The following is a 15048-nucleotide window of genomic DNA, read 5'->3' on the forward strand; positions in this document are numbered from 1 at the left end:
AAATCAGTAACAACATAGAATGCTGGTTTAGCCTATCAATTTAACCTGATTGAGGTTTATGAAATATGCCATGCAATAATGTAGACTGAAAACTCATTCTTTTCATAGCTACATAAAACTTTCACCAGGACATACCATATTCTAAATGATAAAATTATACTCAGTACTTTTAAAAAAACCTCAAACTATGCAAAGCATTCTCTTTGCAAGATAATTACATTCAAAATGAATAACAGAAGATATTTTGAAAATTTCCAAATTTAAAGAAATGAAATACATTTCTAAGCAACCCATGATCAAAGAAGAAAGTGAAATTAGAAAGTGTTTTGAACATAATGAAAATGAATTTGCATATCAAAATGTATGGAATGTAGCTATAATGGAGTTTAGAAGGATATTTATAGCACTAAATGTCTATATTAGAAAAGTAGAAAGGTCTCAAACTAATGACCTGTTCCATTTTATCAAAGAAAACAAAGAAAAGAAGAGAAAAATCAAACCCAAAATATATAGAAGAAAGAAAATAAAGGAAAAAGCACAAATAATGTTATAAAAAACAAAACAATGTGTAAAATCAATAAAAAGCAAGTTATTTGCAGAAAAGCAATAAATTTGCAGAAAAGCAATAATCCACTTCAAGACAAATTAATCATGGACAAAAGGGAGATAACAACATTATCAATATCAGAATTGAGAGAGAGAGAATATCTCTATAAATCAGATAAAATAATAAAGGAGACTAATCTGAATAACTTGCAGTAGTTTTAAAATATATCCATAATTATTTGTTAACCCTTTTTTAAAAAGTGGAACCCTATTGCCCTCTCCTACGTTGTGGGCTTGACTTAATGATTTGTTTCTAATGAATAGGATGATGTGGAAATGATGGTGTATAAATTTAGAGGCTAGATAATAAAAGACACTGTGGCTTCCTCCCCTCTCACTCCCTCTTGAATCGCTTGCTCTGGGAGAAGTTTTCATGTTGTGAGGATACTTAAGCACTTAAGCAGCTTCTGAAGAGAACCATGTGGTGAGGAACCAAGGCCCTCTGCCAACAATCATCAAGGAACTCAGGTCTTCTTCCAACAGCCATGTGAGTTATCCATCTTAGAGATGGATACTCTGACTCATCATGCCTTCTGATGACTGCAACCACATGAGAGACCTTGGGCCAAAATCATACAGCTAAGCTGCTCCTGAATTCCTGACTCAGGGAACTTGAGATAATAAATATTTGGTATTTTAAGGATTGCATGTTGAGGCAGTGTGTTACACAGCAATAGATAAGTAATAAAAATTTTATATCAATCAATGTGACAATTTAAATAGATAAATTCCATGAAGGATACAAAATAATGACACTCACTGAATAGTAACCTGAATAAATAACTTGAGTAGCTTTAAATTTAATTTAAAATATTGCACTTGTAGTTTAAAACTTCCCCACAAAAAAGCGCCAATCACAAAGGTTTTCATTGGTTCTATCAAATCTTTCTACCAAATATTAAGGAAAAAATAATAACAATACTATGGAAATTCTTATAGAAAATCGAAGAGGAGAAAACATATCTTTCTTTTTTCAGTTAAGCCACCATTACTCTTACACTAAAACCAGAAGATGACATTGCAGAAAAAAATTATCTATCTACCTATTTATCTGTCTACCAACTACTCTCATAAAGAGTACACTCTAAAATCATCATGGAAAGTATAATATAGTACATAAATAAACCAGTAATATAGTCACTCATCATCATTGTCAAGTATCATCTGCTGTTCACAATTACACACGCTATACTTTTATACGACTGGCAGCATAGTAAGTTTGTTTGCACCAGCATCACCACAAACACATGAGTAATGCATTGTACTACAACTTTGTGACAGCCATGACATCCCTAGGCCTTAGGAATTTTTCAGCTCCATTATAATCTTACGGGACCACCATTTTATATGGAGTCCATCATTGACCCTAACATTGTTATGCGGTGCATGACTGTATCTACATTTTAAGACGTTTCCATGTATATTTCCCAAACTATATCTCATATTTCACACATTAAAAAATGAACCCATAATTGTACCTTGCTCCCAAGCATCCTCCTAAGCCTGATTTTCCTTTATTAGTTGAGGGGTACCAGCACCTACCATTAGGTTGCCTCAGCCAGAAACTTGTTATTCATACTGAAGAACATTGTCTCAATTATCTCAATTACTCTCTTTATTCTATCACCAACACCAATAAAACTTTCCCTCCTAATACCTGTCTCACTGATCTCTTACATCTTCTCTATTTCCACTTCTATTACTGATCTTCTCACATTCATCGTTTTTTGCTTAGCATAGGACAATGCTTCACTAGTCTGTTTCCAATTGGGCTCTGTTTTAGTCTTCCTATGCATGTTAACCAAGAGATCAAATGCAAACCTAATCAAAATATTTCCTTTATATTTATTTCTTTTTTTTCTTTTTTTTTTTTTTTATTCCAGGGTATTGTGAGGGTACAAACGTTATAGTTACACTTTATGTCTTCGCCTCACCCAAGTGCGGGTTAAAGGCATGCCCTTCCCCCCCTACAGTGCTCCCCGTGTCCTTTAGCTGTGGATTTACCCTCCCCCATCCCTCTAATCCCTAGAGAGTATTTCTGCCACGTGATCACCCTAGTGTTGATCGGTTAGTACCAATTTGATGGCGAGTACATAAAAAAAATTTATTTTAATGGTTCCCAAAGATTTCATAATACTATTTAATTACCGAAGCTTTATCCACATTGTTTTCCTATCTTTCATGCCTTATCTTGTACCACTTGACTCCTCAACATTTGCCCCAGTCATACACAATGACTTTAAGATTCTCTATTTGCGTGATACTATTTAACACCAGCATGGCTGTTAATGTTATTTGAAATATACTCTCTTTCCAAACCCAAGACCCAATGTGTTCAAGTAGCTCTCCCTCATCTTTAATGACTAAACTTTTATCTGCTCAGAGACATTTCCCTGGATCCCCAGCCCTTACCCCCACTTAATATAAACCTGATATTAAGTGTCTCTACCTTGTGATCCAGTAGTTCTCCACATAGAAAACTATCGTAACTTGAATTATAATAAATCATCACTTTTAATTTGCTTTTTTTATTCTAGGTACTAGACTTTGGCCTGTTGAGGATTGAAACTATGTTTAAATTGTCCTTGCAATTTTAATCTTAAGGATAACTGTTAGATTTAAAGGTTTTCTAATAAATATTTGTTAGATAAAATAATCAAATTGTTAAAACTTTGAAAAGTAAAACATTAATATAGCATATATAGCATTGTATTAATATTTTACCTTTTAATTAAAGACCTATGCATGAAAATATTTATCCTAATAATTTAGTAGAAATAAAACAAATAAATGGAATGAAGCTATAGTGATATATTTCATGGTTAATGTATTAATATTTTTTCAAGCTTATAATAGCAATGTGTCACTCTCTAAGCATATTTTAACTATGTCTTCTAAGCTTTGTCAAGGACCTGGAAATGCCATTCACCCCAGTGTTTGCAAATGTCTGTTTTCCTTAGTTCATTGATCTTGCCTTCGTTAGAGTTTTCATTGAAATTATATATATTTATAGAAAAATTCAGAAGGCTTCAGTTCATTAATTTCCCCTAGATTTTGACTCCTCCTTAGAGAATTCAAGCCATTTCACTGGAATGATATTCATGAAGAAAAGTAGTACACTGCCAGTTTAAACAAGAAATAAAAATTCTGGTTTCACACCAGTGGAAAGAAGTTTTTCAGGCAAGATGAATCTGAAGCAAGAATATGAGAAATGAATAGAGGAGATAACAACGTAGCCTGTAGGTTCTAAAATATGGTTTATGCTACAACTATGTAAGCTGTTAATAACGATAGTTATAAACATGAACATATACTCTAGACCTGAAGAGTCTTACTCCAAAGCAAAAGAAGCATGAATACACAAAAATAGACTAAGTGCCCCAGTCAGGACAAATCAGAAATTTACACATCTCACACCCTTTTTTTTTGAAATTAGTGGTATTAAACATTCTTGTTCCCTAAGTTCTTCACCCACCATTAAATGTATGAGAAATTTAGAACTCCTGGGTCCTTCATTATTACCTTGGAAAATGCAAACATGTAAATTTTAATAAAAAGAAGTCATGGCATTTAGTTTTTACATCGTATTGGCACCATACTAATCCATTTGTATATAAGAATTTTCCCTCTATTACTTCTAAAAGAAATTACATTTTACTATGGTTGCCAGAAAGTAGATGCAAAGTGTCAAAGAACAAAATTTCAACAAATTGAGTCTTAAAGCTCTGACTGGCTTTTATTAGGGATTCCTGAGCAGGGCAGCATCTCATCTATGAAATAGAAATGCACGCCATTGGGAGTGACAGAACAGTCAGTTTTTGTAACGTATCTTGAGCAGGGTCAAGGAAATAGAAAAGTGCAGAAAGGAGATCCATTAACATCAAGTTACTTCATATTACTTTCCTTGTATGAGTTAAAGCAGAAGGGACTTCATTGTTATGCTGGCTCAAGTTTGGGCCCCTTTTGATTGGTCGCTGTGAATCTCCTGTGTTTTTCAGAAAACTGGTCTGTTTAGGCACTTGGCTTTCATCTCTCTCCTGATTTTTGGAAGGTCAGATCTTACAAGTAAACCATTTAGGTGTTGGTTTGGTGATGTGGAACCTTAGTATGAGTGATTCCATTTTGGTTTGGTCTCTTAGGGCCTAGTGCAGGAGCTCAGTCCAAATCATTGGTCTCCCATAAATTTTATTTAAAAAAGGCAAGATTTATACACTGCTAGGGTACAGTGGAGGGCAATTCCAGAGAACAGAAGCGAGGGTAAAAAGGAGTGAGGCAGGGAAGGAGAAAAGTCAATTCAAGGAGCAATTACTGGTGTTAAGTGTGACAGATTGCTCAATGTTTCATGATTATCTTATGAAAGGCTCAGATGTGACTTTTTCTCAGAGTAGACTTTAGAGTTGGAGGAAGAACTCACTTAGAATTAATCACAATAGCCATAGACTGGGATGTAGGAAGTTACTAGGGGTCCTAGAGACAGGGACAGATGACGCTGAGATGATGTGATGTGGCACTTAAAAGGTATCTGCTACAAAGTATCTGAGTTTCATCCAGATTCTTGTTTCTGGAACTGCTTCACCAAATGTCAATAGTCTTCCTCTTCTTTCTAATTATTGTTTTCAAGGTCTTTACTATTTACATGTTCCATGGCTATTTGCAGAATTACAAAATGTAACATGGGCGATGTGATTATTTTCCCTCTCTTTGGACAATATAATGTGTTCTTCAACAGATTGGGCACTGAGATTGCTGCTGATTGTAGGAATAAACTGCTGTGCCACAATTCAGTCACTTAGTTCAAGAACAAGGTTTTTTCACTTTCAAATCTTGGAAGAAGTGGGGAAATTGTCTGTTGTTCCCCTTTGTTACTTACACCAACAGTGAAAGGTGAGTGAACATTAATGAGGCATGTCCTGCTACTTTGGGTGTCAGGGAGTCTCAAGTGTCTACAAGATCTCCAGACTACAGGGTAAAACATACTCATTTGTCCTTAACATAAAAAGAGGAGTGCATCAGGCTTGTTTCATCCTTGAGTGGATTACATGGAAGCCTGAGAGTTGGCAGTTCATATAAAAGAAGGAACTTAATACCCTATACTCAGGCCAGATTTGTGGATATTTTTGCTTTCAAAACTTGAGATTAAATGAACTTGGTACAGAATCTGATCTATTTATCATGTGCACAGTATAAACTGAAAAGTAGAAGGTCATTAAAAGTACAAAAAATCCCTTATGTACAATACATGAGAAGGATAGATATTTGGTTCCTGGGGTCTTCTCTCTCGAGATAGGTAGGCCTAATATTTCTTTGAAAATACCATCTCTGTTTTATCTCTCCTGGTGGTATATCCTTTACTCTACCCTCACATACAATACTTATCTTTAGCTGCCTCTCTGTCAGTCTACAAATTATTTTGTCAGTCTTTCTCTTGAACTCAGCTGAATTTTAAGATCAATGAACTTACTTGCCAATCTGACAGGGCTATCAGTTGTTGGAACAATTAATTAAGCCTTACAAATTATTTTAACCCACGACTAGCAGTCACTACACTGCTTAATTGCCACTCAATCACACAGTTAAATTTGCCTGAAATTAACGCCATATTCCACAAGGGAGACAATTTCAACCGGTCCGTCCAGTTGCTAATTTTCTGAACATTTCCTTAGGCATAGCTTTGAAAACTATTAAAGCTTCAACATAGGAATCTTACTTTTTCTGAAAGCATTTGAAAATGTTCTTTTCTCCTTCAAAGCCTAATTTGGAGTCAAGCACAAAGTGTTAAAAAAGGAAGCGTTTTCTGATCTTTGTGGTATTAATATTTAGCACTAATTTAGGGGCGACAAACCAACTAGAGAGCAAACACAGGAGAAAAGTGTACAAAATGTGCACATACCCAAACATGTATGTTCACATTTTCATTTATCTGGTACGTTGACTTTGTCTAGTTAAACGTGGAGCCAAGAAAGAAAAACTGGTAATGTGAATAACTTTGTAGCTGATCTTCACACATAAATATCATTTACCATGACAAGCTGCCTTGGAAACTACAATCTATCCACCTGTAAAAATATATTTAGATCTGCTCAGTGCTTGCAAGCATTCTTCACCAGGACGGCTCTAGCAGACACATTACCTTTGTGATTTTATGGCGAAACAGCAGAATTAGAGTTTCTTGATTCACTGTTCCTGGATTTTTAGTTTAAGCTGCAAATACATGCAATATATATCTGCCTTTGAAATAACAATTTTAATATGACATGCTTCCTATGCTAAGCACATAAATGTACATGTTAATCCATTCCCAGCAGGAAAGCCAACTTCCCATTCTTGTGCTCATGTGAAAGAATGGGTTGTCAGGAAGAAGAGAGGAAAATTGTGTTATGGGAAAAAATCTCCTTCCTTGTAGAAATGTAGACTAACATTTCAGAGGCTGGAGTTGGTAAAGGGAAACCACTAAATGAATACCTAGAAGACTCCTGTCACTGCCTCTAGCATCTTTGGTCAACTTTGTGCACTTTGCATTGAGTTACATCAATAGTTAATTACTTGTGGTTCCCAGAAAAAAACTCTACCCCCTATTTATGCCAGGCTTTGGCACATCCCTCACTTCTTGCCTGAGAGTGCTGGTACTTGCCTTCCTGAGCCACTCATTCCAACCTAACATACTTAACATTTCTCCTGACTAATTTCTCATAGCTTCACAATTCAGATGAGGCTTTATTTCCTTTCTGAGGCTTTTCAGGATGTGGCCTTGCTTCAGTTCCTTCTTAATTGTTTCCTTAGCCACCTATTCTTACATTTTACCTTGTGGCTGTATTATTGTATATTGACACATCTGGCCCCACATACTAGACCTTAGATCTTTGAAAGAGAATCATGAGTTATATCTCTAGTTATAGCTCTACAGTTTTAGAAGTAGCAAATTACATGGCACTTCATAGACACTTGGTAAAATTTGATGAAACAAATGGGTAAATTGGGTCAGACTGCATAAAGGGTCAAAGTAAAGACCGCCACGAATATTGGATTTAGAAGAAAGATAGTTTTCATTTGGGAGGAATCATAATCAGATGAGAATATCTCTGCAAAAAAAAAAAAAAAAAAAACGAGTGGAGAAAAAAAATCTTTTAAGCTTGTTGATTTTAGAAGAAACTTCAAGGAAGAATACATTTCTCAAATTAAATTTCTATTATGCAACATTCACCACATTTTAGAGTCATGGGAATGGCAATCTTGCTAAAATTGATGATTTTGATTGTTATTAATTATTTTGTCCCTAGGATAATTGAGTTAACCAAATTATACCTTGACTGGCAATCTGCTAGGAAGCATTTGATGAATTTGTTATGTGTATGATAGTGGAGCGGGGGGAGGGAAAAGTGGATGGAAAAACAAGAAATGAGTGACGTGAATTCCGTCTAATGAATCTCTTATTAAATGAGTTCATAATGAAAATGTCCTACTAAATCCACTTTAATAGTTGCAGAATTTGTTGCTACAGTTTCATAATCTTTTGATAATCATCAATTTCCAATGATTTTTTAAATAAGGATTAGTGAGTTTTCCTTCTCTTCACTTGTTTTAATAACCTCCTTTGTATCAGAAGAAATTCAAAGTTTTCACCCATGTATTACTGAACTTTGTGTTTGCCCAACACACATAAGAATTTCAGCAGATAATATACATTCTTGAATGTTTTCTTTATTTGGAATATATTTTAGCTGATTTAGAAGTTTGTAAGTAATTATAATGGCTTCTGTGTGTACTCCTTTCCCCTAGAAAATTAGTTTCACTGCTGGCAATTCATTCCTGATCTCCCTTAGGAGAATTAAGGGAAAAAAAAAAAAAAAAAAAAACTTAGTCCATTTTATCAGCTAAATCTTATTTCATTGGTATTAAAGAACACTATGTTTTCCTTTTAAAATCCAATTGTTTTTCACCAAACTTTTCATTATAATGTACTTTAAAAATGTTTATAATTATGTCTCAGTAAACCAATAATGATGTCATCATCTTTGTGTGAAAAAGATAGTTTCTTTTTTCACAATTTAAACAAAAATAGCTGTTTTGTTTAGTAAACCTATGGAATGTGTTGTTTTATTTATTAAATTAGTACAAACTGTCATCAATTTGGTGTTCTGAATTTTAGCACTATGACAAAGGCAAGAAGAGTTAGAGTAAAAAACAATAAAATTTGCTGTGAATTATTTTCTAAAGGCATCCAAATGTAAGAAGGGGCAGGAAGATCCCAGAAGCCCAATGTAAAAATCTATATCCATGAATTTCTATCTCTGAGCTGGAAAAATAAAAAAAAAGCAAGTCCATTAATCTGTCAGCTTCCTTGTGTGGAAAATAACTAGATTTTAATATTTAAAAGACTGCTATGTGGCATTTTAAAATTCATTTCAAAGTGACAAAACTATAGCAGTAGATAGTAAAACAGGGTTGTAACAGACTGGATTGGGTAATGGTAGGAGGTATTGCAATCTATAGGCTGGGCACTCGCGTGATATAGATATTCTTCTGGATAGGATTCTTGTTATTCTATTAAATAAATTTTACTTCTTCTAAGTCTAGGGTTTTAATATTTTATAATGCTACAAATGATTGTCTTCATTTTTATATTTATTTGACAATACATTAAGCAAACTTTCTGCATCAGAAAACCCTGAAATTGCGGTGGCAAATATTACAGGTAGAGGAAAAGAGGAAGTACAATATAGAAAATATGGATAATTTACTGTAAAAGTGTAAGTTGATATTTACTAACTAATAAGATGAGTCAAGAAACAGACAGAAGCCATATTTATTTTAAGAAAGAGGGTAAATTTACTCTTCAAAAAGCAAACACAACTGGGAACAAGTTGATACTATACCTTATAAATGATTTTTTAAAAAAGAAAGGAGGACTTTTTGTTACAAGAAACCTGTTCACTGTTCTATGGCAAACATATCTCTTACTCTGTAAACGTATCATGTCCCTCCTCAATAGACTTCGTTGCATACTTGCAAAGAAAGAAAAGAAAAGAAAAGAAAAGAAAAAACATCTAGGTCACACCTAGGAGGTAAACTATAGAATCAGTCTCTTTAATCTATCTATTCTCTTAGCTATTCAACTATATCTTTTGGGGGGAGAGGGGAAGTTACATTGGATTTTTTTCTATAGAAAACGTGCTACTTAGTCAAGAGAAGAAAAAGCTCTTCTCAGAATAAAATTCTAGGAGAAATTTTTCACCTGGGGTCTTATACACGAAATGTACTCCACCATGCTCCTTACCACAGCTTTGTGATAAATGACAAACTCATTTTCAGTAGCTATTTCTTATGATGGCTTTAGCAAAAACAGGGGATATAACATTAAAAAGGGCCTAAGGAAGGTGATACTGTATGGAACTAACCACTTATGATAGTACAGTAATCTGCTGGTCTAACTCAATCTAAGAGAAGAATTTAGAGTTGAATTGCTGGTCCCTTTGACTATCTTCTCTAAAAATCACACTCTCAGACAGATTTTTGATATAACGTGACAGTCCATTCAAGAATATACTGTGAATTTTTCAAGTGTCATGTTCTGTGTCCTTGAAGGAAGAATAATCGGTACCCTTTATAAAACAGAAATTGGAAATGGAGCTAACCTTGTACTATGTGACTACTAACACTCTTTTGGTAAATATATATAGTGTTGCTTTTTTCTAAGGAAAGTGAACAAGAGGTTACTTTCATGAATTCATTTTATATGTGATGACAGAAATGTAAACAATCTAGTCACTGTAGAAGAGCTAGATATAGTGGTAAATAATTTTAATGTACTATTCTGACCAATATATCTTGCTAGACATTTAATTTGTCATAATTATGTTTAGCTCATTTATCCTAGAAACAGTTGCCAATAGTTCCTCCTTTTAGCCTAGTCTGATTTAATCTATCTGCACTTACTCTATTCTTACATCTGCCATCGTCTAGATTGGTTTACGCTCTAGCTGGCTCAGACGCCCTTATTTCCTGGTAGCGCACCTGCTTTTTGCCACCCGAAGATATGGGAACTAAACCATTAGCTTCATTACTCTACTTTATCTACCTCACAGTGAGTTTCCTCAAGAAAAGACTTGACTTCTGGTAAGAGCTGATTGCAACTGGAATAAGTCTTAAAAGCTAGATCATGACTACTATTTATTTACCTTCTAGTTCCTAACCTTCCTAGTGGCTGCATATCCACTAGACACCAAATAAAGTATAATGAATATTCATCAAACACCTATTACAGCCTCTGATAGGGATTGAAATGAAACAAAAATAAAACTTGCAAAAAATGATGCCTCTATCAGTAAGGGAAAACTTGTCACTGAGGGACTATGAAGTTTTCCTGCTTCCTCTTCTGCCTCTAGCTCTTTAAGCATCTGACTATTTTCTCTCTTATCCGACTCCTCTTGTCTTAGCTTCCCAAGACAGATGTCAAAATCCTTATAAAACAAACGCAATAATGAAAGATTTACTTGTCTAATTCAAAACATTTTTAAGGAAGACATATTTTGAGTGCTGTCTTGTAATAGCTTTAATAAGTTGACCAGAGGCAATTTTGTCATTGTTGTGGTTGTTGTTGTTGTTGTGATGGTGATTGTTTCATTTTTGATTTCTCATGCAATATAATTGCAGTCAGTTTCAGGGAGCTGTTTTTTCTTTTTTTTTTTTTTTTTTAGTTTTTCACTGAAACTGGAGAATGTAGAATAATAACCTCATACTATGGTCATCTCCAACTGACATCTTTTATAAGCGTTTACCGTACATTCTCATTTTGTTGGGAGGGGATTTCTGAAGAAAGTGCTTATTCCGCCCCACAATTACCTTCTTCTATTTATCACAGAAAAAATTGCTTTTATTCAGTAGGTAGTATTTGAAAGGCTGCTCTTTGCCCCTTTTTCTTCCATTGAACTCTCCATAATGATTACAGAATGTGAGCTAGTTCCATTTTTCTATCAACGTTTTATCATTTAGTACCTGTGAAAACAATTCCCACTTTACTAAGCACACTCAGGTCTGATGTGTTTTGGACTGAAGTACTTCCAAATATCAGGCAAATAGGCATCCAAGGGCACACAGTTATCAAATACTGCTGTTCACTGCCCGACACAGAATGTAAGATACAAACTAACATTTACAGAAATGAGCATAACAATAGGTAATAACTATTTCTAAAATGTATTGAATTTCTATTGTTCTTCTCTAAGATTTTTTTTGTTTCTCCTCTCATTTTAAATATACGGCCTGGCAACTTGGACCACACGGGAATTGTTCTGAACTAGAAATTGTATTGGCGTACTATTGGAAACAAAATTAATATCTTACATACATATTGCCCTTTACAGTTACAAAGCACTTTCATTTATGGCATCACATTTTATTTTCTAAAAACTCAACCTAAAAGCTGCTTTCAAACTACATGTCTCCTATTCTAGGGCATATCAGAAGTGGAGGTGAGGGTGAGTTGGGAACAGAAGGGAAATACAGAGCCTGGGGGCTGTGTGTAGATATTTTCAGTAATAACCTCTAGTGATTTTGTTGGGCATTCTAAACTAGTAGTAAATTGATGTCTCGCAGTGGTAGTTCTCAAAATACAGTCCTCCCATCAGCCTCACCTCACCAGATAAAATTTATTGGAAATGCAAATTCCCAGGCTTCAGCCAGTTATACTGAATCAGAAGGCCTGAGGCTGTACAGGCTTTTAACACGCTCTCCAAGAGACTGATGCATACTGAAATTTGAAAGCAACTGGTCTACAGCCGTGGTTCACAAAAATTTGGTGGATATCAGAGTACCAGTGTTTGTGTGTGTGCCTCTTCCAGGCCTACCAAATCAACATCTCAGAAAAGAGAAAGAAATCTTTGCAAGTGAGTATTTTGAAAATTCTACAGGTGATCCTAGGGCACAGTAACAATTTAAAAACCACTGATACAGTCTTATTTCTAAAGCTTGTTCACAATGAACTAAAGCTTCTGCATTTTCTGTCTCCTGTCCCATTTAGTCTTCTCTCCTGACATTTCTGCCTCTCTTTCTCTCATCCCTACATTTTAAACTTCAACTATAATACCCCTAATTCTACAACATCTTCTAATACACATGAGATCTAAGCCACTGTGACTTTAGACAACTACTTTTTTTGCAAATCCCTACTCAACCTTCTGGTCCTGGATAAAGTGCTATCTTTGTTATAAGAGAGACAAGATTCCATGTCAATCTATGGAAATAAAAAGTATTAGTACAATAGTTACTTTTGGAAAGTGGGAACTGAATAAGAAGGGGCACAAGGGAACATTCTGGCAGGATCAAAATTTTTGATATCTTGATGGGGGTGATGATTACATAGCTATATGCATTTGTTGGAACCGCATTTCACAATATGTAAATTTTATCTCAATAAAAAAATGTGAAGGAAGAAAAAGAAATACAGTCCCTTCACATGTGCCTTTAAGGCCCTCAAATCTACCTTTGGTATGTCATTTTTCAAATTGTATTAGACTTGATTGTTAGATGTCTTTCCCTGCAATTAGTCTGGATTCCGTAAAAACATGGCCTTGTTATCCCATTATTACCCATTTAAATTCAAGACTTTTTGATTAAGATTATAAATGAAAATAGTAATTGCTGATGTTTGTATAGATTTCAAGTACTGTTCTAAGTGCTTCACTCACATTATCTCTTTTAAAAAGTGTTTAAAATATAAATTATTTATTTATGTTAAATAATTATGGATTATCTGTGATAATCCATGTTTTATTGATGAGGATTTGAGGTTGAGAAACTTGCCCAGGGTCACAATTGGCAAAATAGGATTCAAACCCAGGCAGTCTGGTTCCAAAGACCAAACTTTTCACCATCATGGTAATGCCCAAAAAACAAGGGACTTAACTTCCCCTCTCAGGGTCTCCCCCAGGAATTCCTAAGGGGTATCTGAAAGTCTGTCCATGTTCTTCTGCTCTGGCCTCATACTTTCTGTTTGAGGGAGGCTGTGCATCATGGCTACTGTAGCTTGAGCCTCTGTGTGGAGGTGACTTCTTCCCCATTCAGCCCAGCCCCATGAGTGCCACTGCTCCTCATTATTCTCATGATTTCATAGGTTCATTTTATCCAGAGCCTCAAACATCTCACAGGAAATAATTGGTACAGCTTCTAGTGGCAAAATTTTTCTGCAAAGGGCCTCGAAATCAGTCTGCCATGCTGAGTTTGGGCACAAGTTCCACACTATACTTTCCATTGTTTAATTGTGGTAAACAACACATAACATTAATTTTACCATTTTAAGCATTTTAAATGTACGTTTGAGTGGTGTTAAGTACATTCACACTGTTGTGTAACAGATCCCTGGAATTTTTTCATCTTATAAAACTAGAAGTCTGTATCTACCAAACACTAATTCTCCTTCCCCTGTCCCCTCCACATCCTTGTTTCTGTGATTTTGACTTCCTTAATATTTCATATGAGTGGAATCATACAGTATTTTTCTTTTTCTGACTGACTTATTTTGCTTAGCATCATGTCCTCAAGTTTTATCCATGCTGTAGCATGTGACAGGATTTTCTTCCTTTTTAGGGCTATATAATATTTCAACATATAAATTTACTACATTTTTTATCTATCCATTTGTTAGTGGAAATTTATGATCACTAATCATTGTTTGTAACATCCTGCATAAAACTTCTTTCTAATTCTTTAAGCAAATTTATCTCCATTCAAAAATCTCTGCCACAAGCTCACTAATTGTGAAATAGCCATATCCTGAATTTTATTTTGGTTTCAGCTGAGTATACTCACTTTTTAAAAACATACTTTCTTGCCTAAAGTTTGACATAAAATTGTCACTATGTAATGTGTGCTTTTGATTCCCATGTTCAGGGTCAAATAGCTTAAAAACAAAACATGAATTCATAACAAAATATTTTCTAACCCCTATTACAGTATATTTTTTGCATGCCACTTAATATTAAGACTTCCACTGGCATATGACCTCTCCCCCATTGCAATAATAAATTATACAACTTTTTTTATTTTTCACAATATTTATTTCCAGATATTAATATCACAAATATTAAAATTTGTACTGGCATAATATTGACATGTAGTACATTTTCCCCTCTCATATTCATCCTATACATTGTAGAAAGAACGTTCCATCTAAAATTCTAATATGCCCAAGTCTCTCTCCTGCTCAAAAATATTTAATGGTTCTTTGTCCAAAATCTAAAACCTTTATATGGTTTACAAGGACACTTAGGATGTGGTCTTTCTTTAACACATTGACTGCCACACTAGAAAAAAATTTTTTTTTTCCTTTGGGCTGTGGTGTTTCATTATGAAAATAAATAAAAACTTCGAAAATGAAACAATCCTTTCTAATTTAATGAAAAATTTGTTATTTTTTATGGTTTCCTGTACGTGAGTTATATGCAATTA

This window comes from Propithecus coquereli, unplaced genomic scaffold (assembly GCF_000956105.1).
Source record: "Propithecus coquereli isolate 6110/MARCELLA unplaced genomic scaffold, Pcoq_1.0 Scaffold260, whole genome shotgun sequence".
Taxonomy (NCBI): domain Eukaryota; kingdom Metazoa; phylum Chordata; class Mammalia; order Primates; family Indriidae; genus Propithecus; species Propithecus coquereli.